Genomic DNA, 6089 nt, shown 5'->3' on the forward strand with positions numbered 1-6089 from the left:
TTTAAAAAAAAAAAAAAAAAAAAAAAAAAAGCTGAGAGAGACTGCATTTCCTCGCCCTTCAACATATTCCATTTTGCAACATTGCATAGAGGAAAATAAAAGTGAGACGTTGAGCATTCTTTCCCTTTTCATTGTGGAATGCTTTTTAATCCTATAAAAACACCTTGCTTTCGTTCCATCAGCGAAGGGGCAACGTAAAAAATGAGGACAGTGCGCCCTCTGCAGGCAATTTAGTGACATTTCAATGAAAAACGGTTCTGTAAAAATAATTTAGTGATTCACATTTACTACTTTTACCTTTGACTCAATAGTGATCCAAGTAAAGACAAGGAAGCAAGTTTGATGGTGTGAGGATAATTATTTTACAAAAGTTACATTTAATTTACAATGTGACAAGTAAAGTAAATAAAAAGCTTCACATAAAAGTGTGAAAAATCCTATTATACAAATGTAAAAATCTCTGTACAAAGCTCATGTCAACGTTTCCTACTTATGTCCCATTTGTTAGCAGGGGTAGCCTCGGAGCTCTGGGGAAGCAGAGCTCTCAACTGAGGGAGAAAGAGCTTCCGAACCAACAGGTAAAAATGAGCCTTGGAGAGACATCGATTGTTGCAAAGTAAAATCTTCCCTTTTTAACTTGAATTTCCCTAATTGCTCATGTTCTGGAAAAAAAAAAAACTGCCTTCAAAACACATTGAAAAGGGCAAATAATACCTTACAGAGTAGAGAACAAAACGAGAACTGGAACTAAATGAGAAATTCCTCAAGTGGATGGATTGCTCAGGTTTGACAAGAAAACAGGTGAAGTTCTAACGATGCCGGTCTCAGTCAAAGGGAGGTCAAAATGTTCTCATTCCAACAGAAAGGACAAACGAGAAAAGCCTAATAATTGGACCTCAATACCACTAACCTAAGAAAATATTTTTTATTTTAAACCTTAGCTTAACTTGAGAATGCTGAACCCTTCCGATCGACCTGGGATCCACGGCAGCCCTCTTGCTACCTGGCCTTTACAAGGGTAGTTACCTGTCGACAAGGCTGCTGGACCCCCAAGTCTGGAGAGGCTACTACCACCTCCACAGCTTTGGATTCCAACTGGGGCTATGCGACGGCACATGAAAACTTAAAACAACCCACAGAACCTTTGTCTACAGCCGCAGCGTTGTGAACACTGCTCTGTGGGCTCTTTCAGCCCACCCCACTCTTGATATTACGGGGTCGGGGCCCCAGGAAACACTGAAAGATGATACTGGACACATGGAAGTTTTTTTCTCCCCAGCACATCAGCTCTCCCGTCACCCTTCCACCCCGCTCCCACCCGACCCCACCCTTCTCCATGACCAAAGTTATCGATCAGTATGGCACATGTGAGCTTCTTGCCCAGCCGATCCTCTTTCTCATGTTTCTTTTTCTTGGGTTCATTAACAGCTTCATCCAGTGTTTGGGGCGGTAGGGGTCCCCGTAACGACCCTCCTTCTTTTTTCAGGTCCTTGCCCTCGCTCTGGCGAACTATGAAGAAGTGGGGCTTTTAGGGGAAAAAGGGGCGCCAAGATTGACACGGTACGAAGCTAAAGTGTGGTGAGTGCAAAGAAAGCAGAAGAAAGCTTAGCGCAACAAGAGAGGAGGCATTCTGCTCCGGATGCCCAGTGCAAGGTTGAGGTGTACTTCATATTCATAAGGGTAAACTGGTTTCTAAAAATAACTGTTTCACTCATTGTCGTGGTCTAGACCAACCAGGGTCTTCCCCTTTGTTTCTGGGAAGGGGTAAGATCAGCAAATGTAACACTTTCATAAGGATACAGTGGGATATGTTTTCTGAAGGACATGGTACACAGATAAGCACGTGATAATCTCACAATGTTAGCCACTTGGTTTTGCCCTAGGTTTTTGTTTATATTCCTCTAATCTGGCCCTGCAACCCACTTCTTCTTAACTAACACTTCTTCTTAATTTAACAGACTGCGGTTTGTACCACGTTCTGGAAGAGACCGACTGAGGGATTCCATCCCTGGGCTGATGATCACATGATCCTTACTAAAAGTCACCTGTGAGTTCTTCCGCTTCCCTTCTCAATGGTGAGAGTAGAAAGCTGCTTGTTGCGAGCGGTGTTAAACTCTTGTCAAGTTCCCGAACTCAGTGACCTCTGGAAGCCCCAGGAAGCCCCTGAGTTCAGCATCTTCTCCACTCACCTTCTCACCTCCCTTCAAGATCAATGGCTACGTCTGAGCCCGCTCACGCAGGGCGTATGCCTCTGTGGATGCCCCAAATGAGACCACAGAGTCCACGAGAATTGCTGAGGCTTAATGAGGTTCCTTCCCAATGTGACCTAAGAAAGTACACTGCGTGCTGTTGAGATCTATCGGGAAAACTCTCTTCAGATGTCTGCGTTAAACCTGGGCAGCATGGACAAGAGCAAGGCTGGTGGTCAATGGTAGAGTCACACAAGGCAGGATTTCTCCCAAATAGGTAATACTTCTACTCACCGATAATATGTTTCTTAATTGATTTATCTCCTTTGACTATGTCCAGATGTAAACGAGGTGGGAGGGGGGTTTCAAAAACTGGAATACTAGCTAGAGGCGGGGTTTGGCTGCCACCATCTTGTGCCTCCCCCTCCCATTTGACGCCAGAAGCAAGCCGGGAAACTGGAAAACCGGAAGAGAAGAGGCAGCTTCCCAGAGGCCTTTAGGCTCCTGCGGGAGATTATGGTTGGGTCTTGTCAACTCATTCTTCCTTGCTCCCTTTCTTCCATGTTTTCTTTCTTTCACTTTTTGGACGGCTCAAACACATCTCTTTTTAAAAATCTGTGTAGAGACAGAAGGTTCAAGGTCAAACACGTCCCATGATGCATATTCCTATACAGTTTCTTTATGCAGCTAATACTTCATTTACTGAGACCAATCTGGCAGACAAGGTGAAGAAGCCCACAAACATTTACCAGCATCAAACTTCATGGGGTCAAATGTGTGATTATAAGCATCCTTAAGAAAGTTTATCTTCCCAAAGTTGATATGTCGGCTGTTTAGAACTGAAAACATTTTCTCATTTTTTTCTGGGTTAAATTACAAGTATACAGGTACACATTATCTTACAATGTGTCTAAGTTAGATTCCTAATAGTGCTATTATTTTGACTGCTTTAAATGGCAATATTTTATGGGAAAAGACACATATAAGGCCCATCTTGGCTCTCAGGAGCCCATCTTTATTTCTTCAGGTAATAGGAGTAGCTTTCCCCAAGCTTCTTTCTGTGTGTGGGTGGTGGCAGGGGACTGTCCTGAGTATTGAATTTAGGGCCTTTGCACTAAACTACCTCCCCAGTGATATATATATTTTTTTTTTTTTTTTGAGACAGGGTCTCACTGAGTCACTAAGTTGCTCAGGCTGGACTTGAACTTATGAACCTCCTGACTCAGCTCTGAGAGTGCTGGGATTATGTGTAAATGAGTGGTGCCTCTGTGAGATTCATGAAGATACCTCCTACCTACTATCAGTATCTTCTCTATACTGCAAAAATAAAGAATGCTAACTCACTGACAGTCATGCCCCACAGTATCCAAAGTGGAGAGCAAATTTTACATCATCATGAGATCAGAGAAAGCAGGACCACAAAAGCTAGGCTCTCCCTGCCTTCAACACACACACACACACACACACACACACACACACTTTTCCTTGTGTCACTAAAATTCATTTCATAAATTGGTTAATTGTAGGCTAAGACTGCTATAATGAAAGCAATAATAGCTTCAGTAGCCTCAAAAAAAAAGTAAAGCACAACTGTTATACTATTTTCTATTAGCATTTTTATTATTTGCACATAATTTATTTTAAAATCAATTTTACTCCTTATAGCCTACTAAATAAAACTAGGATGGTTAAATTAAACTTTGTAGTGTGTAAAATAATTTTAAAAGACCTTATTAGATGGAGTTTGGAAGAACCTGGGGATTATATTTATTTCTTACACATAACTCAAAATATAGTGAAAATGCAAGCTGTATATGATTATCAAATACCATCCATATATTAAACTTTCACAGGAAAACATTACAAGAATGGATAGCATTTATTTTTCACACACTTATATATAAACTTTCTAATCAAGAAATTTGCAACGGTCTAAGTTGGGCATCTATTTAAACTTCACTTTGTGTAGTAAAAATGCTAGAAAAAAATAAAAGCACCTATCCTCGTCAGAATGACTAGAACACAAGCAAAATATTTTTGCAGCTCTGCTCTCTCCTGAGTGAATGGGTATTAGAGTCAGCACTTTTGAGAAATATGGCCACTAAGCACATGGAGTGTTTCAATAAAGAAGACTTGTGAACTCAAAAAAGTCAGACCCCCCCAAATACAAAGACCCAATTTAAAAATGGGCTTCTAAAATGAACAGACACTTCTCAGGCAAAGAAGTAAAAGCAGCAAACAAATATATGAAAAAATATTCAACATCACTGGTCATTTGAGAGATGCAGATGAAAACAACACTGAGATCCTACCTTACCCCAGAAAGATTGTCTGCTGTCAAGAAATCAACCATTAGCAAATGTTGGTGGGTCTGTGGGGAGAAAGAAACCCTTCTCCATTGTTGGTGGGAGTGCAGACCACTGTGGAAATCAATATGGAGATACCTCAAAGAACTAGGATTAATAGGTCCCAGTTGACTCAGCTATCCCTCTGCAGGGTATCCTCCCAAAAGAATTAGAAGAATCATACCGCAGTGATATATGTGCACCCATGTTTATAGAGGCACAGTCTGTAATAGCTAAAATTTGGAAACAGCCCAAATGCCCATCAACTGGAGACTGGATAAAGAAGATGTGGTTTTTCTATAAAATGGAACACTACTCAGCCATAAAGAATGCGGAACTAGAGACATTTATAGCTAAATGGATGCACATAGAGGCTATACGCTGAAGTGAAATAAATAGGACACACTTGAGTAAATTCCAAATAGTTTCTCTGGTGTCAAAAACAAAAAGTGTAACTAAGGTTCAAATGGTTTAATCGATAGTGTGAAATGGGAAGGAAAGGGCTAAAGGGGAAGTGGGTGGGGAGGGGAAAGGAAATAAGGGAAAAGAAAAAATGTGAGAAAAGGAAAAACTAGAAACAAAGTCTTTGTATCTAGGAAGGGTGAAGGAGGTGAAGGGAGGGCAGGGGTATGGGGAAAAAGTAAGAACCAATACATCTCATGTGAAGGCACAAGATCCCAGTGATGAATGGAACTGTAGTGCTTGCTTTAAGTGTACCGATAATGGGAAAGAAAAAAAAAAGCCTTTGTGCACTGAACTTAGTAGATGAACACACCGTAATTCCCCTTTTAGGTGCCTCTCTCAGCTATAAACTTTCCGAGGCTCCAGAGAGGATGTACAAATCTTCAATCACTGTTCCGTAGCACAGTGGCTAAAACAATGAACTTGGGAATTGTGCCTGAGTACATATCCTGCATAAACCATTTAGGAGAAATGTGTCTTGAGACAAATATCTTGTCCTGTCTGTGCTTCTGCTTCTTCGAGCAAAACTTGATCCTGGACCTTCCAAGGATACCAAATCCACAGGTGCCTAAAACTTAGGGTTCATTTACTTTTTTAACCTAGTTCTCTTGGTGCAAGGACACCAGGAATTAAACTCAGGGCCTCACGCTTGCCACACAGGTGTTGTGTCACTGAGCTATATCCCTGGCACCCATTTCTTTATTGAACCATGTTCAATATTATTGAACTCATTTACTTTCAGCCATGCCCTAAGAGCTGAGAACATAAATATAAAGGACAGATTTGGTCCAAATGATCAGTAAGATTACAATCCAGTTGGCAAAGATAGAATTTTTAAATTAATTAACATGAAGATTTATAGGCATAACAGTAGCCCCTCCATTTCTGTGGGTTTCTCATGCATGGCTTCTACCAACTGTAGGTCAAAAATATTTTTATGTTCATCTGTGCCAAACATGTACAGACTTTTTTCTTATTATTCCCTAAACAATACCATATGACAAACATTTACATAGCACTAATACTGCGTTAAGCACTATTATAAGTGATCTAGAGATAATGTATAGGAGAGGATGTGCTTAGGTTATAGGCA

General features: G+C 40.8%; 1 long non-coding RNA gene across 1 annotated transcript in view; it reads right to left on the reverse strand.

Moving 5' to 3' along the window:
- The window catches only part of LOC104851418, a 14733-nt gene extending 11937 nt beyond the window's left edge, over positions 1 to 2796 (reverse strand). Inside the window, exon 1 of the long non-coding RNA XR_777219.1 lies at positions 2484 to 2796. This is a non-coding gene — a long non-coding RNA (uncharacterized LOC104851418). The remainder of the gene's footprint in view (positions 1 to 2483) is intronic.
- Between the last annotated feature and the right edge of the window lie 3293 nt (positions 2797 to 6089).

The sequence above is a fragment of the Fukomys damarensis genome, unplaced genomic scaffold (genome assembly GCF_012274545.1).
Source record: "Fukomys damarensis isolate Sample0158 unplaced genomic scaffold, DMR_v1.0_HiC HiC_scaffold_24, whole genome shotgun sequence".
In the NCBI taxonomy this organism is placed as follows: Eukaryota; Metazoa; Chordata; class Mammalia; order Rodentia; family Bathyergidae; genus Fukomys; species Fukomys damarensis.